We start from the raw sequence: 24,902 nt of genomic DNA, 5'->3' as shown, positions 1-24,902 counted from the left end.
GCGTTCCGATTTCAGTTCCAGAGTGATTCGCCCAATGAGTCCTTGATATTTAGTCGTTTTCATCCAATTTTCTGGATTTTTGAAAAATTCAGTTTTTTGTGAAAATATCCACTAAATGAGGGAATAATATGTGTGAGGGTACCCCAGGAGAGTTCCAAATGTGTGTGGGTAGAATATATATCCCACGGGCTAAAATTGAAAAAAGTTGAAAAATTTTTTTTTTTGGACTTCGTCATTTTTCCGGCGTTTATCAGTTTCAGACAGGGCAAATGTCAGTGAGCGTTCCGATTTCAGTTCCAGAGCGATTCGCCCAATGAGTCCTTGATATTTAGTCGTTTTCAGCCAATATTTTGGATTTTTGAAAATTTCACTTTTTTGTGAAAATATCCACTAAATGAGGGAATAATATGTGTGAGGGTACCCCAGGAGAGTTCCAAATGTGTGTGAGTAGAATATATATCAAACGGGGGTAAAACTGAAAAAAGTTGAAAAAAAATTTTTTTTTGGACTTAGTCATTTTTCCGGCGTTTATCAGACTTTCAGATAGGGCAAATGTCAGTGAGCATTCCGATTTCAGTTCCAGAGCGATTCGCCCAATGAGTCCTTGATATTTAGTCGTTTTCAGCCAATTTTCTGGATTTTTGAAAAATTCACTTTTTTGTGAAAATATCCACTAAATGAGGGAATAATATGTGTGAGGGTAGCCCAGGAGAGTTCCAAATGTGTGTGGGTAGAATATATATCCCACGGGGGTAAAATTGAAAAAAGTTGAAAAATTTTTTTTTTTGGACTTAGTCATTTTTCCGGCGTTTATCAGACTTTCAGATAGGGCAAATGTCAGTGAGCGTTCCGATTTCAGTTCCAGAGCGATTCGCCCAATGAGTCCTTGATATTTAATCATTTTCAGCCAATTTTCTGGATTTTTGAAAAATTAACTTTTTTGTGAAAATATCCACTAAATGAGGGAATAATATGTGTGAGGGTAGCCCAGGAGAGTTCCAAATGTGTGTGGGTAGAATATATATCCCACAGGGGAAAAATTGAAAAAAGTTGAAAAAATTTTTTTTTTGGACTTAGTCATTTTTCCGGCGTTTATCAGACTTTCAGATAGGGCAAATGTCATTGAGCGTTCCGATTTCAGTTCCAGAGCGATTCGCCCAATGAGTCCTTGATATTTAGTCGTTTTCAGCCAATTTTCTGGATTTTTGAAAAATTCATTTTTTTGTGAAAATATCCACTAAATGAGGGAATAATATGTGTGAGGGTACCCCAGGAGAGTTCCAAATGTGTGTGGGTAGAATATATATCCCACGGGGGTAAAATTGAAAAAAGTTGAAAAATTTTTTCTTTTGGACTTAGTCATTTTTCCGGCGTTTATCAGACTTTCAGATAGGGCAAATGTCAGTGAGCGTTCCGATTTCAGTTCCAGAGCGATTCGCCCAATGAGTCCTTGATATTTAGTCGTTTTCAGCCAATTTTCTGGATTTTTGAAAAATTCACTTTTTTGTGAAAATATCCACTAAATGAGGGAATAATATGTGTGAGGGTACCCCAGGAGAGTTCCAAATGTCTGTGGGTAGAATATATATCCCACGGGGGTAAAACTGAAAAAAGTTGAAAAAAAAATTTTTTTTGGACTTAGTCATTTTTCCGGCGTTTATCAGACTTTCAGATAGGGCAAATGTCAGTGAGCGTTCCGATTTCAGTTCCAGAGCGATTCGCCCAATGAGTCCTTGATATTTAGTCGTTTTCAGCCAATATTTTGGATTTTTGAAAATTTCACTTTTTTGTGAAAATATCCACTAAATGAGGGAATAATATGTGTGAGGGTACCCCAGAAGAGTTCCAAATGTGTGTGGGTAGAATATATATCCCACGGGGGTAAAATTGAAAAAAGTTGAAAAAAAATTTTTTTTTGGACTTAGTCATTTTTCCGGCGTTTATCAGACTTTCAGATAGGGCAAATGTCAGTGAGCATTCCGATTTCAGTTCCAGAGCGATTCGCCCAATGAGTCCTTGATATTTAGTCGTTTTCAGCCAATATTTTGGATTTTTGAAAATTTCACTTTTTTGTGAAAATATCCACTAAATGAGGGAATAATATGTGTGAGGGTAGCCCAGGAGAGTTCCAAATGTGTGTGGGTAGAATATATATCCCACGGGGGTAAAATTGAAAAAAGTTGAAAAAAAATTTTTTTTTGGACTTAGTCATTTTTCCGGCGTTTATCAGACTTTCAGATAGGGCAAATGTCAGTGAGCATTCCGATTTCAGTTCCAGAGCGATTCGCCCAATGAGTCCTTGATATTTAGTCGTTTTCAGCCAATATTTTGGATTTTTGAAAACTTCACTTTTTTGTGAAAATATCCACTAAATGAGGGAATAATATGTGTGAGGGTAGCCCAGGAGAGTTCCAAATGTGTGTGGGTAGAATATATATCCCACGGGGGTAAAATTGAAAAAAGTTGAAAAATTTTTTTTTTTTGGACTTAGTCATTTTTCCGGCGTTTATCAGACTTTCAGATAGGGCAAATGTCAGTGAGCGTTCCGATTTCAGTTCCAGAGCGATTCGCCCAATGAGTCCTTGATATTTAGTCGTTTTCAGCCAATTTTCTGGATTTTTGAAAATTCACTTTTTTGTGAAAATATCCACTAAATGAGGGAATAATATGTGTGAGGGTACCCCAGGAGAGTTCCAAATGTCTGTGGGTAGAATATATATCCCACGGGGGTAAAACTGAAAAAAGTTGAAAAAAAAATTTTTTTTGGACTTAGTCATTTTTCCGGCGTTTATCAGACTTTCAGATAGGGCAAATGTCAGTGAGCGTTCCGATTTCAGTTCCAGAGCGATTCGCCCAATGAGTCCTTGATATTTAGTCGTTTTCAGCCAATATTTTGGATTTTTGAAAACTTCACTTTTTTGTGAAAATATCCACTAAATGAGGGAATAATATGTGTGAGGGTACCCCAGGAGTGTTCCAAATGTGTGTGGGTAGAATATATATCCCACGGGGGTAAAATTGAAAAAAGTTGAAAAAAAATTTTTTTTTGGACTTAGTCATTTTTCCGGCGTTTATCAGACTTTCAGATAGGGCAAATGTCAGTGAGCATTCCGATTTCAGTTCCAGAGCGATTCGCCCAATGAGTCCTTGATATTTAGTCGTTTTCAGCCAATTTTCTGGATTTTTGAAAATTCACTTTTTTGTGAAAATATCCACTAAATGAGGGAATAATATGTGTGAGGGTAGCCCAGGAGAGTTCCAAATGTGTGTGGGTAGAATATATATCCCACGGGGGTAAAATTGAAAAAAGTTGAAAAATTTTTTTTTTTGGACTTAGTCATTTTTCCGGCGTTTATCAGACTTTCAGATAGGGCAAATGTCAGTGAGCGTTCCGATTTCAGTTCCAGAGTGATTCGCCCAATGAGTCCTTGATATTTAGTCGTTTTCAGCCAATTTTCTGGATTTTTGAAAAATTCAGTTTTTTGTGAAAATATCCACTAAATCAGGGAATAATATGTGTGACGGTACCCCAGGAGAGTTCCAAATGTGTGTGGGTAAAATGTATATCCCACGGGGGTAAAATTGAAAAAAGTTGAAAAAAATTATTTTTTGGACTTAGCCATTTTTCCGGCGTTTATCAGACTTTCAGATAGGGCAAATGTCAGTGAGCGTTCCGATTTCAGTTCCAGAGCGATTCGCCCAATGAGTCCTTGATATTTAGTCGTTTTCAGCCAATTTTCTGGATTTTTGAAAATTCACTTTTTTGTGAAAATATCCACTAAATGAGGGAATAATATGTGTGAGGGTACCCCAGGAGAGTTCCAAATGTCTGTGGGTAGAATATATATCCCACGGGGGTAAAACTGAAAAAAGTTGAAAAAAAAATTTTTTTTGGACTTAGTCATTTTTCCGGCGTTTATCAGACTTTCAGATAGGGCAAATGTCAGTGAGCGTTCCGATTTCAGTTCCAGAGCGATTCGCCCAATGAGTCCTTGATATTTAGTCGTTTTCAGCCAATATTTTGGATTTTTGAAAACTTCACTTTTTTGTGAAAATATCCACTAAATGAGGGAATAATATGTGTGAGGGTACCCCAGGAGTGTTCCAAATGTGTGTGGGTAGAATATATATCCCACGGGGGTAAAATTGAAAAAAGTTGAAAAAAAATTTTTTTTTGGACTTAGTCATTTTTCCGGCGTTTATCAGACTTTCAGATAGGGCAAATGTCAGTGAGCATTCCGATTTCAGTTCCAGAGCGATTCGCCCAATGAGTCCTTGATATTTAGTCGTTTTCAGCCAATATTTTGGATTTTTGAAAATTTCACTTTTTTGTGAAAATATCCACTAAATGAGGGAATAATATGTGTGATGGTAGCCCAGGAGAGTTCCAAATGTGTGTGGGTAGAATATATATCCCACGGGGGTAAAATTGAAAAAAGTTGAAAAATTTTTTTTTTTGGACTTAGTCATTTTTCCGGCGTTTATCAGACTTTCAGATAGGGCAAATGTCAGTGAGCGTTCCGATTTCAGTTCCAGAGCGATTCGCCCAATGAGTCCTTGATATTTAGTCGTTTTCAGCCAATTTTCTGGATTTTTGAAAATTCACTTTTTTGTGAAAATATCCACTAAATGAGGGAATAATATGTGTGAGGGTACCCCAGGAGAGTTCCAAATGTGTGTGGGTAGAATATATATCCCACGGGGGTAAAATTGAAAAAAGTTGAAAAAAAAATTTTTTTTGGACCTAGTCATTTTTCCGGCGTTTATCAGACTTTCAGATAGGGCAAATGTCAGTGAGCGTTCCGATTTCAGTTCCAGAGCGATTCGCCCAATGAGTCCTTGATATTTAGTCGTTTTCAGCCAATTTTCTGGATTTTTGAAAAATTCACTTTTTTGTGAAAATATCCACTAAATGAGGGAATAATATGTGTGAGGGTACCCCAGGAGAGTTCCAAATGTGTGTGGGTAAAATATATATCCCACGGGGGTAAAATTGAAAAAAGTTGAAAAAAATTATTTTTTGGACTTAGCCATTTTTCCGGCGTTTATCAGACTTTCAGATAGGGCAAATGTCAGTGAGCGTTCCGATTTCAGTTCCAGAGCGATTCGCCCAATGAGTCCTTGATATTTAGTCGTTTTCAGCCAATTTTCTGGATTTTTGAAAAATTCACTTTTTTGTGAAAATATCCACTAAATGAGGGAATAATATGTGTGAGGGTAGCCCAAGAGAGTTCCAAATTGGTGTGGGTAGAATATATATCCCACGGGGGTAAAATTGAAAAAAGTAAAAAAATTTTTTTTTTTGGACTTAGTCATTTTTCCGGCGTTTATCAGACTTTCAGATAGGGCAAATGTCAGTGAGCATTCCGATTTCAGTTCCAGAGCGATTCGCCCAATGAGTACTTGATATTTAGTCGTTTTCAGCCATTTTTTTGGATTTTTGAAAATTTCACTTTTTTGTGAAAATATCCACTAAATGAGGGAATAATATGTGTGAGGGTACCCCAGGAGAGTTCCAAATGTGTGTGGGTAGAATATATATCCCACGGGGGTAAAATTGAAAAAAGTTGAAAAAAAATTTTTTTTTGGACTTAGTCATTTTTCCGGCGTTTATCAGACTTTCAGATAGGGCAAATGTCAGTGAGCATTCCGATTTCAGTTCCAGAGCGATTCGCCCAATGAGTCCTTGATATTTATTAATTTTCAGCCAATTTTCTGGATTTTTGAAAAATTCACTTTTTTGTGAAAATATCCACTAAATGAGGGAATAATATGTGTGAGGGTACCCCAGGAGAGTTCCAGATGTGTGTGGGTAAAATATATATCCCACGGGGGTAAAATTGAAAAAAGTTGAAAAAAAATATTTTTTGGACTTAGCCATTTTTCCGGCGATTATCAAACTTTCAGATAGGGCAAATGTCAGTGAGCGTTCCGATTTCAGTTCCAGAGCGATTCACCCAATGAGTCCTTGATATTTAGTCGTTTTCAGCCAATATTTTGGATTTTTGAAAATTTCACTTTTTTGTGAAAATATCCACTAAATGAGGGAATAATATGTGTGAGGTTACCCCAGAAGAGTTCCAAATGTGTGTGGGTAGAATATATATCCCACGGGGGTAAAATTGAAAAAAGTTGAAAAAAAATTTTTTTTTGGACTTAGTCATTTTTCCGGCGTTTATCGGACTTTCAGATAGGGCAAATGTCAGTGAGCATTCCGATTTCAGTTCCAGAGCGATTCGCCCAATGAGTCCTTGATATTTAATCATTTTCAGCCAATTTTCTGGATTTTTGAAAATTTCACTTTTTTGTGAAAATATCCACTAAATGAGGGAATAATATGTGTGAGGGTAGCCCAGGAGAGTTACAAATATGTGTGGGTAGAATATATATCCCACGGGCTAAAATTGAAAAAAGTTGAAAAATTTTTTTTTTTGGACTTAGTCATTTTTCCGGCGTTTATCAGACTTTCAGATAAGGCAAATGTCAGTGAGCGTTCCGATTTCAGTTCCAGAGCGATTCGCCCAATGAGTCCTTGATATTTAGTCGTTTTCAGCCAATTTTCTGGATTTTTGAAAAATTCACTTTTTTGTGAAAATATCCACTAAATGAGGGAATAATATGTGTGAGGGTACCCCAGGAGAGTTCCAAATGTCTGTGGGTAGAATATATATCCCACGGGGGTAAAACTGAAAAAAGTTGAAAAAAAAATTTTTTTTGGACTTAGTCATTTTTCCGGCGTTTATCAGACTTTCAGATAGGGCAAATGTCAGTGAGCGTTCCGATTTCAGTTCCAGAGCGATTCGCCCAATGAGTCCTTGATATTTAGTCATTTTCAGCCAATATTTTGGATTTTTGAAAATTTCACTTTTTTGTGAAAATATCCACTAAATGAGGGAATAATATGTGTGAGGGTACCCCAGGAGAGTTCCAAATGTGTGTGGGTAAAATATATATCCCACGGGGGTAAAACTGAAAAAAGTTGAAAAAAAATTTTTTTTTGGACCTAGTCATTTTTCCGGCGTTTATCAGACTTTCAGATAGGGCAAATGTCAGTGAGCGTTCCGATTTCAGTTCCAGAGCGATTCGCCCAATGAGTCCTTGATATTTAGTCGTTTTCAGCCAATTTTCTGGATTTTTGAAAAATTCACTTTTTTGTGAAAATATCCACTAAATGAGGGAATAATATGTGTGAGGGTACCCCAGGAGAGTTCCAAATGTGTGTGGGTAAAATATATATCCCACGGGGGTAAAATTGAAAAAAGTTGAAAAAAATTATTTTTTGGACTTAGCCATTTTTCTGGCGTTTATCAGACTTTCAGATAGGGCAAATGTCAGTGAGCGTTCCGATTTCAGTTCCAGAGCGATTCGCCCAATGAGTCCTTGATATTTAGTCGTTTTCAGCCAATTTTCTGGATTTTTGAAAAATTCACTTTTTTGTGAAAATATCCACTAAATGAGGGAATAATATGTGTGAGGGTACCCCAGGAGAGTTCCAAATGTGTGTAGGTAAAATATATATCCCACGGGGGTAAAATTGAAAAAAGTTGAAAAAAAATATTTTTTGGACTTAGCCATTTTTCCGGCGTTTATCAGACTTTCAGATAGGGCAAATGTCAGTGAGCGTTCCGATTTCAGTTCCAGAGCGATTCGCCCAATGAGTCCTTGATATTTAGTCGTTTTCAGCCAATATTTTGGATTTTTGAAAATTTCACTTTTTTGTGAAAATATCCACTAAATGAGGGAATAATATGTGTGAGGGTAGCCCAGGAGAGTTCCAAATGTGTGTGGGTAGAATATATATCCCACGGGGGTAAAATTGAAAAAAGTTGAAAAATTTTTTTTTTTGGACTTAGTCATTTTTCCGGCGTTTATCAGACTTTCAGATAGGGCAAATGTCAGTGAGCATTCCGATTTTAGTTCCAGAGCGATTCGCCCAATGAGTCCTTGATATTTATTCATTTTCAGCCAATTTTCTGGATTTTTGAAAATTTCACTTTTTTGTGAAAATATCCACTAAATGAGGGAATAATATGTGTGAGGGTACCCCAGGAGTGTTCCAAATGTGTGTGGGTAGAATATATATCCCACGGGGGTAAAATTGAAAAAAGTTGAAAAATTTTTTTTTTTGGACTTAGTCATTTTTCCGGCATTTATCAGATGTTCAGATAGGGCAAATGTCAGTGAGCGTTCCGATTTCAGTTCCAGAGCGATACGCCCAATGAGTCCTTGATATTTAGTCGTTTTCAGCCAATTATCTGGATTTTTGAAAAATTCACTTTTTTGTGAAAATATCCACTAAATGAGGGAATAATATGTGTGAGGGTACCCCAGGAGAGTTCCAAATGTGTGTGGGTAAAATATATATCCCACGGGGGTAAAATTGAAAAAAGTTGAAAAAAAATTTTTTTTTGGACTTAGTCATTTTTCCGGCGTTTATCAGAATTTCAGATAGGGCAAATGTCAGTGAGCATTCCGATTTCAGTTCCAGAGCGATTCGCCCAATGAGTCCTTGATATTTAATCATTTTCAGCCAATTTTCTGGATTTCTGAAAATTTCACTTTTTTGTGAAAATATCCACTAGATGAGGGAATAATATGTGTGAGGGTACCCCAGGAGAGTTCCAGATGTGTGTGGGTAAAATATATATCCCACGGGCTAAAATTGAAAAAAGTTGAAAAATTTTTTTTTTTGGACTTAGTCATTTTTCCGGCGTTTATCAGTTTCAGATAGGGCAAATGTCAGTGAGCGTTCTGATTTCAGTTCCAGAGCGATTCGCCCAATGAGTCCTTGATATTTATTCATTTTCAGCCAATTTTCTGGATTTTTGAAAAATTCACTTTTTTGTGAAAATATCCACTAAATGAGGGAATAATATGTGTGAGGGTACCCCAGGAGAGTTCCAGATGTGTGTGGGTAAAATATATATCCCACGGGGGTAAAATTGAAAAAAGTTGAAAAAAAATATTTTTTGGACTTAGCCATTTTTCCGGCGTTTATCAGACTTTCAGATAGGGCAAATGTCAGTGAGCATTCCGATTTCAGTTCCAGAGCGATTCGCCCAATGAGTCCTTGATATTTAGTCGTTTTCAGCCAATATTTTGGATTTTTGAAAATTTCACTTTTTTGTGAAAATATCCACTAAATGAGGGAATAATATGTGTGAGGTTACCCCAGAAGAGTTCCAAATGTGTGTGGGTAGAATATATATCCCACGGGGGTAAAATTGAAAAAAGTTGAAAAAAAATTTTTTTTTGGACTTAGTCATTTTTCCGGCGTTTATCAGACTTTCAGATAGGGCAAATGTCAGTGAGCGTTCCGATTTCAGTTCCAGAGCGATTCGCCCAATGAGTCCTTGATATTTATTAATTTTCAGCCAATTTTCTGGATTTTTGAAAAATTCACTTTTTTGTGAAAATATCCACTAAATGAGGGAATAATATGTGTGAGAGTACCGCAGGAGAGTTCCAAATGTGTGTGGGTAGAATATATATCCCACGGGGGTAAAACTGAAAAAAGTTGAAAAAAAATTTTTTTTTGGACTTAGTCATTTTTCCGGCGTTTATCAGACTTTCAGATAGGGCAAATGTCAGTGAGCGTTCCGATTTCAGTTCCAGAGCGATTCGCCCAATGAGTCCTTGATATTTATTCATTTTCAGTCAATTTTCTGGATTTTTGAAAAATTCACTTCTTTGTGAAAATATCCACTAAATGAGGGAATAATATGTGTGAGGGTACCCCAGGAGAGTTCCAAATGTGTGTGGGTAGAATATATATCCCACGGGGGTAAAATTGAAAAAAGTTGAAAAAAAATTTTTTTTTGGACTTAGTCATTTTTCCGGCGTTTATCAGACTTTCAGATAGGGCAAATGTCAGTGAGCATTCCGATTTCAGTTCCAGAGCGATTCGCCCAATGAGTCCTTGATATTTAGTCGTTTTCAGCCAATATTTTGGATTTTTGAAAATTTTACTTTTTTGTGAAAATATCCACTAAATGAGGGAATAATATGTGTGAGGTTACCCCAGGAGTGTTCCAAATGTGTGTAGGTAGAATATATATCCCACGGGGGTAAAATTGAAAAAATTTTTTTTTGGACTTAGTCATTTTTCCGGCGTTTATCAGACTTTCAGATAGGGCAAATGTCAGTGAGCATTCCGATTTCAGTTCCAGAGCAATTCGCCCAATGAGTCCTTGATATTTATTAATTTTCAGCCAATTTTCTGGATTTTTGAAAAATTCACTTTTTTGTGAAAATATCCACTAAATGAGGGAATAATATGTGTGAGGGTACCCCAGGAGTGTTCCAAATGTGTGTAGGTAGAATATATATCCCACGGGGGTAAAATTGAAAAAAGTTGAAAAAATTTTTTTTTTGGACTTAGTCATTTTTCCGGCGTTTATCAGACTTTCAGATAGGGCAAATGTCAGTGAGCGTTCCGATTTCAGTTCCAGAGCGATTCGCACAATGAGTCCTTGATATTTAGTCGTTTTCAGCCAATTTTCTGGTTTTTTGAAAAATTCACTTTTTTGTGAAAATATCCACTAAATGAGGGAATAATATGTGTGAGGGTAACCCAGGAGAGTTCCAAATGTGTGTGGGTAAAATATATATCCCACGGGGGTAAAATTGAAAAAAGTTAAAAAATTTTTTTTTTTGGACTTAGTCATTTTTCCGGCGTTTATCAGACTTTCAGATAGGGCAAATGTCAGTGAGCGTTCCGATTTCAGTTCCAGAGCGATTCGCCCAATGAGTCCTTGATATTTAGTCGTTTTCAGCCAATATTTTGGATTTTTGAAAATTTCACTTTTTTGTGAAAATATCCACTAAATGAGGGAATAATATGTGTGAGGGTACCCCAGGAGTGTTCCAAATGTGTGTGGGTAGAATACATATCCCACGGGGGTAAAATTGAAAAAAGTTGAAAAATTTTTTTTTTTGGACTGTCATTTTTCCGGCATTTATCAGACGTTCAGATAGGGCAAATGTCAGTGAGCGTTCCGATTTCAGTTCCAGAGCGATTCGCCCAATGAGTCCTTGATATTTAATCATTTTCAGCCAATTTTCTGGATTTCTGAAAATTTCACTTTTTTGTGAAAATATCCACTAGATGAGGGAATAATATGTGTGAGGGTACCCCAGGAGAGTTCCAAATGTGTGTGGGTAGAATATATATCCCACGGGTGTAAAACTGAAAAAAGTTGAAAAAAAATTTTTTTTTGGACTTAGTCATTTTTCCGGCGTTTATCAGACTTTCAGATAGGGCAAATGTCAGTGAGCGTTCCGATTTCAGTTCCAGAGCGATTCGCCCAATGAGTCCTTGATATTTATTCATTTTCAGTCAATTTTCTGGATTTTTGAAAAATTCACTTCTTTGTGAAAATATCCACTAAATGAGGGAATAATATGTGTGAGGGTACCCCAGGAGAGTTCCAAATGTGTGTGGGTAGAATATATATCCCACGGGGGTAAAATTGAAAAAAGTTGAAAAAAAATTTTTTTTTGGACTTAGTCATTTTTCCGGCGTTTATCAGACTTTCAGATAGGGCAAATGTCAGTGAGCATTCCGATTTCAGTTCCAGAGCGATTCGCCCAATGAGTCCTTGATATTTATTCATTTTCAGCCAATTTTCTGGATTTTTGAAAAATTCACTTTTTTGTGAAAATATCCACTAAATGAGGGAATAATATGTGTGAGGGTAACCCAGGAGAGTTCCAAATGTGTGTGGGTAAAATATATATCCCACGGGGGTAAAATTGAAAAAAGTTAAAAAATTTTTTTTTTTGGACTTAGTCATTTTTCCGGCGTTTATCAGACTTTCAGATAGGGCAAATGTCAGTGAGCGTTCCGATTTCAGTTCCAGAGCGATTCGCCCAATGAGTCCTTGATATTTAGTCGTTTTCAGCCAATATTTTGGATTTTTGAAAATTTCACTTTTTTGTGAAAATATCCACTAAATGAGGGAATAATATGTGTGAGGGTACCCCAGGAGTGTTCCAAATGTGTGTGGGTAGAATACATATCCCACGGGGGTAAAATTGAAAAAAGTTGAAAAATTTTTTTTTCTGGACTGTCATTTTTCCGGCATTTATCAGACGTTCAGATAGGGCAAATGTCAGTGAGCGTTCCGATTTCAGTTCCAGAGCGATTCGCCCAATGAGTCCTTGATATTTAATCATTTTCAGCCAATTTTCTGGATTTTTGAAAATTTCACTTTTTTGTGAAAATATCCACTAAATGAGGGAATAATATGTGTGAGGGTAGCCCAGGAGAGTTCCAAATGTGTGTGGGTAGAATATATATCCCACGGGGGTAAAATTGAAAAAAGTTGAAAAAAAATATTTTTTGGACTTAGCCATTTTTCCGGCGTTTATCAGACTTTCAGATAGGTCAAATGTCAGTGAGCGTTCCGATTTCAGTTCCAGAGCGATTCGCCCAATGAGTCCTTGATATTTAATCATTTTCAGCCAATTTTCTGGATTTCTGAAAATTTCACTTTTTTGTGAAAATATCCACTAGATGAGGGAATAATATGTGTGAGGGTACCCCAGGAGAGTTCCAGATGTGTGTGGGTAAAATATATATCCCACGGGCTAAAATTGAAAAAAGTTGAAAATTTTTTTTTTTTGGACTTAGTCATTTTTCCGGCGTTTATCAGTTTCAGATAGGGCAAATGTCAGTGAGCGTTCCGATTTCAGTTCCAGAGCGATTCGCCCAATGAGTCCTTGATATTTATTCATTTTCAGCCAATTTTCTGGATTTTTGAAAAATTCACTTTTTTGTGAAAATATCCACTAAATGAGGGAATAATATGTGTGAGGGTACCCCAGGAGAGTTCCAGATGTGTGTGGGTAAAATATATATCCCACTGGGGTAAAATTGAAAAAAGTTGAAAAAAAATATTTTTTGGACTTAGCCATTTTTCCGGCGTTTATCAGACTTTCAGATAGGGCAAATGTCAGTGAGCATTCCGATTTCAGTTCCAGAGCGATTCGCCCAATGAGTCCTTGATATTTAGTCGTTTTCAGCCAATATTTTGGATTTTTGAAAATTTCACTTTTTTGTGAAAATATCCACTAAATGAGGGAATAATATGTGTGAGGTTACCCCAGGAGTGTTCCAAATGTGTGTAGGTAGAATATATATCCCACGGGGGTAAAATTGAAAAAAATTTTTTTTTGGACTTAGTTATTTTTCCGGCGTTTATCAGACTTTCAGATAGGGCAAATGTCAGTGAGCGTTCCGATTTCAGTTCCAGAGCGATTCGCCCAATGAGTCCTTGATATTTAGTCGTTTTCAGCCAATTTTCTGGATTTTTGAAAAATTCACTTTTTTGTGAAAATATCCACTAAATGAGGGAATAATATGTTTGAGGTAACCCCAGAAGAGTTCCAAATGTGTGTGGGTAGAATATATATCCCACGGGCTAAAATTGAAAAAAGTTGAAAAAATTTTTTTTTTGGACTTAGTCATTTTTCCGGCGTTTATCAGACTTTCAGATAGGGCAAATGTCAGTGAGCGTTCCGATTTCAGTTCCAGAGCGATTCACCCAATGAGTCCTTGATATTTATTAATTTTCAGCCAATTTTCTGGATTTTTGAAAAATTCACTTTTTTGTGAAAATATCCACTAAATGAGGGAATAATATGTGTGAGGGTACCCCAGGAGAGTTCCAAATGTGTGTGGGTAGAATATATATCCCACGGGGGTAAAACTGAAAAAAGTTGAAAAAAAATTTTTTTTTGGACTTAGTCATTTTTCCGGCGTTTATCAGACTTTCAGATAGGGCAAATGTCAGTGAGCGTTCCGATTTCAGTTCCAGAGCGATTCGCCCAATGAGTCCTTGATATTTATTCATTTTCAGTCAATTTTCTGGATTTTTGAAAAATTCACTTCTTTGTGAAAATATCCACTAAATGAGGGAATAATATATGTGAGGGTACCCCAGGAGAGTTCCAAATGTGTGTGGGTAGAATATATATCCCACGGGGGTAAAATTGAAAAAAGTTGAAAAAAAATTTTTTTTTGGACTTAGTCATTTTTCCGGCGTTTATCAGACTTTCAGATAGGGCAAATGTCAGTGAGCGTTCCGATTTCAGTTCCAGAGCGATTCACCCAATGAGTCCTTGATATTTATTAATTTTCAGCCAATTTTCTGGATTTTTGAAAAATTCACTTTTTTGTGAAAATATCCACTAAATGAGGGAATAATATGTGTGAGGGTACCCCAGGAGAGTTCCAAATGTGTGTGGGTAGAATATATATCCCACGGGGGTAAAACTGAAAAAAGTTGAAAAAAATTTTTTTTTTGGACTTAGTCATTTTTCCGGCGTTTATCAGACTTTCAGATAGGGCAAATGTCAGTGAGCGTTCCGATTTCAGTTCCAGAGCGATTCGCCCAATGAGTCCTTGATATTTATTCATTTTCAGTCAATTTTCTGGATTTTTGAAAAATTCACTTCTTTGTGAAAATATCCACTAAATGAGGGAATAATATATGTGAGGGCACCCCAGGAGAGTTCCAAATGTGTGTGGGTAGAATATATATCCCACGGGGGTAAAATTGAAAAAAGTTGAAAAAAAATTTTTTTTTGGACTTAGTCATTTTTCCGGCGTTTATCAGACTTTCAGATAGGGCAAATGTCAGTGAGCGTTCCGATTTCAGTTCCAGAGCGATTCGCCCAATGAGTCCTTGATATTTAGTCGTTTTCAGCCAATATTTTGGATTTTTGAAAATTTCACTTTTTTGTGAAAATATCCACTAAATGAGGGAATAATATGTGTGAGGGTACCCCAGGAGTGTTCCAAATGTGTTTGGGTAGAATACATATCCCACGGGGGTAAAATTGAAAAAAGTTGAAAAATTTTTTTTTTTGGACTGTCATTTTTCCGGCATTTATCAGACGTTCAGATAGGGCAAATGTCAGTGAGCGTTCCGATTTCAGTTCCAGAGCGATTCGCCCAATGAGTCCTTGATATTTAATCATTTTCAGCCAATTTTCTGGATTTTTGAAAATTTCACTTTTTTGTGAAAATATCCACTAAATGAGGGAATAATATGTGTGAGGGTACCCCAGGAGAGTTCCAGATGTGTGTGGGTAAAATATATATCCCACTGGGGTAAAATTGAAAAAAGTTGAAAAAAAATATTTTTTGGACTTAGCCATTTTTCCGGCGTTTATCAGACTTTCAGATAGGGCAAATGTCAGTGAGCATTCCGATTTCAGTTCCAGAGCGATTCGCCCAATGAGTCCTTGATATTTAGTCGTTTTCAGCCAATATTTTGGATTTTTGAAAATTTCACTTTTTTGTGAAAATATCCACTAAATGAGGGAATAATATGTGTGAGGTTACCCCAGGAGTGTTCCAAATGTGTGTAGGTAGAATATATATCCCACGGGGGTAAAATTGAAAAAATTTTTTTTTTGGACTTAGTTATTTTTCCGGCGTTTATCAGACTTTCAGATAGGGCAAATGTCAGTGAGCGTTCCGATTTCAGTTCCAGAGCGATTCGCCCAATGAGTCCTTGATATTTAGTCGTTTTCAGCCAATTTTCTGGATTTTTGAAAAATTCACTTTTTTGTGAAAATATCCACTAAATGAGGGAATAATATGTTTGAGGTAACCCCAGAAGAGTTCCAAATGTGTGTGGGTAGAATATATATCCCACGGGCTAAAATTGAAAAAAGTTGAAAAAATTTTTTTTTTGGACTTAGTCATTTTTCCGGCGTTTATCAGACTTTCAGATAGGGCAAATGTCAGTGAGCGTTCCGATTTCAGTTCCAGAGCGATTCACCCAATGAGTCCTTGATATTTATTAATTTTCAGCCAATTTTCTGGATTTTTGAAAAATTCACTTTTTTGTGAAAATATCCACTAAATGAGGGAATAATATGTGTGAGGGTACCCCAGGAGAGTTCCAAATGTGTGTGGGTAGAATATATATCCCACGGGGGTAAAACTGAAAAAAGTTGAAAAAAAATTTTTTTTTGGACTTAGTCATTTTTCCGGCGTTTATCAGACTTTCAGATAGGGCAAATGTCAGTGAGCGTTCCGATTTCAGTTCCAGAGCGATTCGCCCAATGAGTCCTTGATATTTATTCATTTTCAGTCAATTTTCTGGATTTTTGAAAAATTCACTTCTTTGTGAAAATATCCACTAAATGAGGGAATAATATGTGTGAGGGTACCCCAGGAGAGTTCCAGATGTGTGTGGGTAAAATATATATCCCACGGGGGTAAAATTGAAAAAAGTTGAAAAAAAATATTTTTTGGACTTAGCCATTTTTCCGGCGTTTATCAGACTTTCAGATAGGGCAAATGTCAGTGAGCGTTCCGATTTCAGTTCCAGAGCGATTCGCCCAATGAGTCCTTGATATTTAATCATTTTCAGCCAATTTTCTGGATTTCTGAAAATTTCACTTTTTTGTGAAAATATCCACTAGATGAGGGAATAATATGTGTGAGGGTACCCCAGGAGAGTTCCAGATGTGTGTGGGTAAAATATATATCCCACGGGCTAAAATTGAAAAAAGTTGAAAAATTTTTTTTTTTGGACTTAGTCATTTTTCCGGCGTTTATCAGTTTCAGATAGGGCAAATGTCAGTGAGCGTTCCGATTTCAGTTCCAGAGCGATTCGCCCAATGAGTCCTTGATATTTATTCATTTTCAGCCAATTTTCTGGATTTTTGAAAAATTCACTTTTTTGTGAAAATATCCACTAAATGAGGGAATAATATGTGTTGAGGGTACCCCAGGAGAGTTCCAGATGTGTGTGGGTAAAATATATATCCCACGGGGGTAAAATTGAAAAAAGTTGAAAAAAAATATTTTTTGGACTTAGCCATTTTTCCGGCGTTTATCAGACTTTCAGATAGGGCAAATGTCAGTGAGCATTCCGATTTCAGTTCCAGAGCGATTCGCCCAATGAGTCCTTGATATTTAGTCGTTTTCAGCCAATATTTTGGATTTTTGAAAATTTCACTTTTTTGTGAAAATATCCACTAAATGAGGGAATAATATGTGTGAGGTTACCCCAGGAGTGTTCCAAATGTGTGTAGGTAGAATATATATCCCACGGGGGTAAAATTGAAAAAATTTTTTTTTTGGACTTAGTTATTTTTCCGGCGTTTATCAGACTTTCAGATAGGGCAAATGTCAGTGAGCGTTCCGATTTCAGTTCCAGAGCGATTCGCCCAATGAGTCCTTGATATTTAGTCGTTTTCAGCCAATATTTTGGATTTTTGAAAATTTCACTTTTTTGTGAAAATATCCACTAAATGAGGGAATAATATGTGTGAGGTAACCCCAGAAGAGTTCCAAATGTGTGTGGGTAGAATATATATCCCACGGGCTAAAATTGAAAAAAGTTGAAAAAATTTTTTTTTTGGACTTAGTCATTTTTCCGGCGTTTATCAGACTTTCAGATAGGGCAAATGTCAGTGAGCGTTCCGATTTCAGTTCCAGAGCGATTCACCCAATGAGTCCTTGATATTTATTAATTTTCAGCCAATTTTCTGGATTTTTGAAAAATTCACTTTTTTGTGAAAATATCCACTAAATGAGGGAATAATATGTGTGAGGGTACCCCAGGAGAGTTCCAAATGTGTGTGGGTAGAATATATATCCCACGGGGGTAAAACTGAAAAAAGTTGAAAAAAAATTTTTTTTTGGACTTAGTCATTTTTCCGGCGTTTATCAGACTTTCAGATAGGGCAAATGTCAGTGAGCGTTCCGATTTCAGTTCCAGAGCGATTCGCCCAATGAGTCCTTGATATTTATTCATTTTCAGTCAATTTTCTGGATTTTTGAAAAATTCACTTCTTTGTGAAAATATCCACTAAATGAGGGAATAATATATGTGAGGGTACCCCAGGAGAGTTCCAAATGTGTGTGGGTAGAATATATATCCCACGGGGGTAAAATTGAAAAAAGTTGAAAAAAAATTTTTTTTTGGACTTAGTCATTTTTCCGGCGTTTATCAGACTTTCAGATAGGGCAAATGTCAGTGAGCGTTCCGATTTCAGTTCCAGAGCGATTCGCCCAATGAGTCCTTGATATTTATTCATTTTCAGTCAATTTTCTGGATTTTTGAAAAATTCACTTCTTTGTGAAAATATCCACTAAATGAGGGAATAATATATGTGAGGGTACCCCAGGAGAGTTCCAAATGTGTGTGGGTTGAATATATATCCCACGGGGGTAAAATTGAAAAAAGTTGAAAAAAAATTTTTTTTTGGACTTAGTCATTTTTCCGGCGTTTATCAGACTTTCAGATAGGGCAAATGTCAGTGAGCGTTCCGATTTCAGTTCCAGAGCGATTCACCCAATGAGTCCTTGATATTTATTAATTTTCAGCCAATTTTCTGGATTTTTGAAAAATTCACTTCTTTGTGAAAATATCCACTAAATGAGGGAATAATATATGTGAGGGTACCCCAGGAGAGTTCCAAATGTGTGTGGGTAGAATATATATCCCACGGGGGTAAAATTGAAAAAAGTTGAAAAAAAATTTTTTTTTGGACTTAGTCATTTTTCCGGCGTTTATCAGACTTTCAGATAGGGCAAATGTCAGTGAGCGTTCCGATTTCAGTTCCAGAGCGATTCGCCCAATGAGTCCTTGATATTTAGTCGTTTTCAGCCAATATTTTGGATTTTTGAAAATTTCACTTTTTTGTGAAAATATCCACTAAATGAGGGAATAATATGTGTGAGGGTACCCCAGGAGAGTTCCAAATGTGTGTGGGTAGAATACATATCCCACGGGGGTAAAATTGAAAAAAGTTGAAAAATTTTTTTTTTTGGACTGTCATTTTTCCGGCATTTATCAGACGTTCAGATAGGGCAAATGTCAGTGAGCGTTCCGATTTCAGTTCCAGAGCGATTCGCCCAATGAGTCCTTGATATTTAATCATTTTCAGCCAATTTTCTGGATTTTTGAAAATTTCACTTTTTTGTGAAAATATCCACTAAATGAGGGAATAATATGTGTGAGGGTAGCCCAGGAGAGTTCCAAATGTGTGTGGGTAGAATATATATCCCACGGGGGTAAAATTGAAAAAAGTTGAAAAATTTTTTTTTTTGGACTTAGTCATTTTTCCGGCGTTTATCAGACTTTCAGATGGGGCAAATGTCAGTGAGCGTTCCGATTTCAGTTCCAGAGCGATTCGCCCAATGAGTCCTTGATATTTATTCATTTTCAGCCAATTTTCTGGATTTTTGAAAAATTCACTTTTTTGTGAAAATATCCACTAAATGAGGGAATAATATGTGTGAGGGTACCCCAGGAGAGTTCCAGATGTGTGTGGGTAAAATATATATCCCACGGGGGTAAAATTGAAAAAAGTTGAAAAAAAATATTTTTTGGACTTAGCCATTTTTCCGGCGTTTATCAGACTTTCAGATAGGGCAAATGTCAGTGAGCGTTCCGATTTCAGTTCCAGAGCGATTCGCCCAATGAGTCCTTGATATTTAATCATTTTCAGCCAATTTTCTGGATTTCTGAAAATTTCACTTTTTTGTGAAAATATCCACTAGATGAGGGAATAATATGTGTGAGGGTACCCCAGGAGAGTTCCAGATGTGTGTGGGTAAAATATATATCCCACGGGCTAAAATTGAAAAAAGTTGAAAAATTTTTTTTTTTGGACTTAGTCATTTTTCCGGCGTTTATCAGTTTCAGATAGGGCAAATGTCAGTGAGCGTTCCGATTTCAGTTCCAGAGCGATTCGCCCAATGAGTCCTTGATATTTATTCATTTTCAGCCAATTTTCTGGATTTTTGAAAAATTCACTTTTTTGTGAAAATATCCACTAAATGAGGGAATAATATGTGTGAGGGTACCCCAGGAGAGTTCCAGATGTGTGTGGGTAAAATATATATCCCACGGGGGTAAAATTGAAAAAAGTTGAAAAAAAATATTTTTTGGACTTAGCCATTTTTCCGGCGTTTATCAGACTTTCAGATAGGGCAAATGTCAGTGAGCATTCCGATTTCAGTTCCAGAGCGATTCGCCCAATGAGTCCTTGATATTTAGTCGTTTTCAGCCAATATTTTGGATTTTTGAAAATTTCACTTTTTTGTGAAAATATCCACTAAATGAGGGAATAATATGTGTGAGGTTACCCCAGGAGTGTTCCAAATGTGTGTAGGTAGAATATATATCCCACGGGGGTAAAATTGAAAAAATTTTTTTTTTGGACTTAGTTATTTTTCCGGCGTTTATCAGACTTTCAGATAGGGCAAATGTCAGTGAGCGTTCCGATTTCAGTTCCAGAGCGATTCGCCCAATGAGTCCTTGATATTTAGTCGTTTTCAGCCAATATTTTGGATTTTTGAAAATTTCACTTTTTTGTGAAAATATCCACTAAATGAGGGAATAATATGTGTGAGGTAACCCCAGAAGAGTTCCAAATGTGTGTGGGTAGAATATATATCCCACGGGCTAAAATTGAAAAAAGTTGAAAAAATTTTTTTTTTGGACTTAGTCATTTTTCCGGCGTTTATCAGACTTTCAGATAGGGCAAATGTCAGTGAGCGTTCCGATTTCAGTTCCAGAGCGATTCACCCAATGAGTCCTTGATATTTATTAATTTTCAGCCAATTTTCTGGATTTTTGAAAAATTCACTTTTTTGTGAAAATATCCACTAAATGAGGGAATAATATGTGTGAGGGTACCCCAGGAGAGTTCCAAATGTGTGTGGGTAGAATATATATCCAACGGGGGTAAAACTGAAAAAAGTTGAAAAAAAATTTTTTTTTGGACTTAGTCATTTTTCCGGCGTTTATCAGACTTTCAGATAGGGCAAATGTCAGTGAGCATTCCGATTTCAGTTCCAGAGCGATTCGCCCAATGAGTCCTTGATATTTATTCATTTTCAGTCAATTTTCTGGATTTTTGAAAAATTCACTTCTTTGTGAAAATATCCACTAAATGAGGGAATAATATATGTGAGGGTACCCCAGGAGAGTTCCAAATGTGTGTGGGTAGAATATATATCCCACGGGGGTAAAATTGAAAAAAGTTGAAAAAAAATTTTTTTTTGGACTTAGTCATTTTTCCGGCGTTTATCAGACTTTCAGATGGGGCAAATGTCAGTGAGCGTTCCGATTTCAGTTCCAGAGCGATTCGCCCAATGAGTCCTTGATATTTATTCATTTTCAGCCAATTTTCTGGATTTTTGAAAAATTCACTTTTTTGTGAAAATATCCACTAAATGAGGGAATAATATGTGTGAGGGTACCCCAGGAGAGTTCCAGATGTGTGTGGGTAAAATATATATCCCACGGGGGTAAAATTGAAAAAAGTTGAAAAAAAATATTTTTTGGACTTAGCCATTTTTCCGGCGTTTATCAGACTTTCAGATAGGGCAAATGTCAGTGAGCATTCCGATTTCAGTTCCAGAGCGATTCGCCCAATGAGTCCTTGATATTTAATCATTTTCAGCCAATTTTCTGGATTTCTGAAAATTTCACTTTTTTGTGAAAATATCCACTAGATGAGGGAATAATATGTGTGAGGGTACCCCAGGAGAGTTCCAGATGTGTGTGGGTAAAATATATATCCCACGGGCTAAAATTGAAAAAAGTTGAAAAATTTTTTTTTTTGGACTTAGTCATTTTTCCGGCGTTTATCAGTTTCAGATAGGGCAAATGTCAGTGAGCGTTCCGATTTCAGTTCCAGAGCGATTCGCCCAATGAGTCCTTGATATTTATTCATTTTCAGCCAATTTTCTGGATTTTTGAAAAATTCACTTTTTTGTGAAAATATCCACTAAATGAGGGAATAATATGTGTGAGGGTACCCCAGGAGAGTTCCAGATGTGTGTGGGTAAAATATATATCCCACGGGGGTAAAATTGAAAAAAGTTGAAAAAAAATATTTTTTGGACTTAGCCATTTTTCCGGCGTTTATCAGACTTTCAGATAGGGCAAATGTCAGTGAGCATTCCGATTTCAGTTCCAGAGCGATTCGCCCAATGAGTCCTTGATATTTAGTCGTTTTCAGCCAATATTTTGGATTTTTGAAAATTTCACTTTTTTGTGAAAATATCCACTAAATGAGGGAATAATATGTGTGAGGTTACCCCAGGAGTGTTCCAAATGTGTGTAGGTAGAATATATATCCCACGGGGGTAAAATTGAAAAAATTTTTTTTTTGGACTTAGTTATTTTTCCGGCGTTTATCAGACTTTCAGATAGGGCAAATGTCAATGAGCGTTCCGATTTCAGTTCCAGAGCGATTCGCCCAATGAGTCCTTGATATTTAGTCGTTTTCAGCCAATATTTTGGATTTTTGAAAATTTCACTTTTTTGTGAAAATATCCACTAAATGAGGGAATAATATGTGTGTGGTAACCCCAGAAGAGTTCCAAATGTGTGTGGGTAGAATATATATCCCACGGGCTAAAATTGAAAAAAGTTGAAAAAATTTTTTTTTTGGACTTAGTCATTTTTCCGGCGTTTATCAGACTTTCAGATGGGGCAAATGTCAGTGAGCGTTCCGATTTCAGTTCCAGAGCGATTCGCCCAATGAGTCCTTGATATTTATTCATTTTCAGCCAATTTTCTGGATTTTTGAAAAATTCACTTTTTTGTGAAAATATCCACTAAATGAGGGAATAATATGTGTGAGGGTACCCCAGGAGAGTTCCAGATGTGTGTGGGTAAAATATATATCCCACGGGGGTAAAATTGAAAAAAGTTGAAAAAAAATATTTTTTGGACTTAGCCATTTTTCCGGCGTTTATCAGACTTTCAGATAGGGCAAATGTCAGTGAGCGTTCCGATTTCAGTTCCAGAGCGATTCGCCCAATGAGTCCTTGATATTTAGTCGTTTTCAGCCAATATTTTGGATTTTTGAAAATTTCACTTTTTTGTGAAAATATCCACTAAATGAGGGAATAATATGTGTGAGGGTACCCCAGGAGTGTTCCAAATGTGTGTGGGTAGAATACATATCCCACGGGGGTAAAATTGAAAAAAGTTGAAAATTTTTTTTTTTTGGACTGTCATTTTTCCGGCATTTATCAGACGTTCAGATAGGGCAAATGTCAGTGAGCGTTCCGATTTCAGTTCCAGAGCGATTCGCCCAATGAGTCCTTGATATTTAATCATTTTCAGCCAATTTTCTGGATTTTTGAAAATTTCACTTTTTTGTGAAAATATCCACTAAATGAGGGAATAATATGTGTGAGGGTAGCCCAGGAGAGTTCCAAATGTGTGTGGGTAGAATATATATCCCACGGGGGTAAAATTGAAAAAAGTTGAAAAATTTTTTTTTTTGGACTTAGTCATTTTTCCGGCGTTTATCAGACTTTCAGATGGGGCAAATGTCAGTGAGCGTTCCGATTTCAGTTCCAGAGCGATTCGCCCAATGAGTCCTTGATATTTATTCATTTTCAGCCAATTTTCTGGATTTTTGAAAAATTCACTTTTTTGTGAAAATATCCACTAAATGAGGGAATAATATGTGTGAGGGTACCCCAGGAGAGTTCCAGATGTGTGTGGGTAAAATATATATCCCACGGGGGTAAAATTGAAAAAAGTTGAAAAAAAATATTTTTTGGACTTAGCCATTTTTCCGGCGTTTATCAGACTTTCAGATAGGGCAAATGTCAGTGAGCGTTCCGATTTCAGTTCCAGAGCGATTCGCCCAATGAGTCCTTGATATTTAGTCGTTTTCAGCCAATATTTTGGATTTTTGAAAATTTCACTTTTTTGTGAATATATCCACTAAATGAGGGAATAATATGTGTGAGGGTACCCCAGGAGTGTTCCAAATGTGGGTAGGTAGAATATATATCCCACGGGGGTAAAATTGAAAAAAGTTGAAAAAATTTTTTTTTTGGACTTAGTCATTTTTCCGGCGTTTATCAGACTTTCAGATAGGGCAAATGTCAGTGAGCGTTCTGATTTCAGTTCCAGAGCGATTTGCCCAATGAGTACTTGATATTTAGTCGTTTTCAGCCAATTTTCGGGATTTTTGAAAAATTCACTTTTTTGTGAAAATATCCACTAAATGAGGGAATAATATGTGTGAGGGTACCCCAGGAGTGTTCCAAATGTGTGTGGGTAGAATATATATCCCACGGGGGTAAAATTGAAAAAAGTTGAAAAAAATTTTTTTTTGGACTTAGTCATTTTTTCGGCGTTTATCAGACTTTCAGATAGGGCAAATGTCAGTGAGCGTTCCGATTTCAGTTCCAGAGCGATTCGCCCAATGAGTCCTTGATATTTAGTCGTTTTCAGCCAATATTTTGGATTTTTGAAAATTTCACTTTTTTGTGAAAATATCCACTAAATGAGGGAATAATATGTGTGAGGGTACCCCAGAAGAGTTCCAAATGTGTGTGGGTAGAATATATATCCCACGGGGGTAAAATTGAAAAAAGTTGAAAAAAAATTTTTTTTTGGACTTAGTCATTTTTCCGGCGTTTATCAGACTTTCAGATAGGGCAAATGTCAGTGAGCGTTCCGATTTCAGTTCCAGAGCGATACGCCCAATGAGTCCTTGATATTTAATCATTTTCAGCCAATTTTCTGGATTTTTGAAAATTTCACTTTTTTGTGAAAATATCCACTAAATGAGGGAATAATATGTGTGAGGGTACCCCAGGAGAGTTCCAAATGTGTGTGGGTAAAATATATATCCCACGGGGGTAAAATTGAAAAAAGTTGAAAAATTTTTTTTTTGGACTTAGTCATTTTTCCGGCGTTTATCAGAATTTCAGATAGGGCAAATGTCAGTGAGCGTTCCGATTTCAGTTCCAGAGCGATTCGGCCAATGAGTCCTTGATATTTAGTCGTTTTCAGCCAATTTTCTGGATTTTTGAAAAATTCACTTTTTTGTGAAAATATCCACTAAATGAGGGAATAATATGTGTGAGGGTACCCCAAGAGAGT

Source organism: Phyllobates terribilis, unplaced genomic scaffold (genome assembly GCF_046119375.1).
Source record: "Phyllobates terribilis strain yellow unplaced genomic scaffold, ASM4611937v1 Scaffold_9__5_contigs__length_417890890, whole genome shotgun sequence".
Lineage (NCBI taxonomy): Eukaryota > Metazoa > Chordata > Amphibia > Anura > Dendrobatidae > Phyllobates > Phyllobates terribilis.
Note: the sequence above shows the minus strand (reverse complement) of the source record.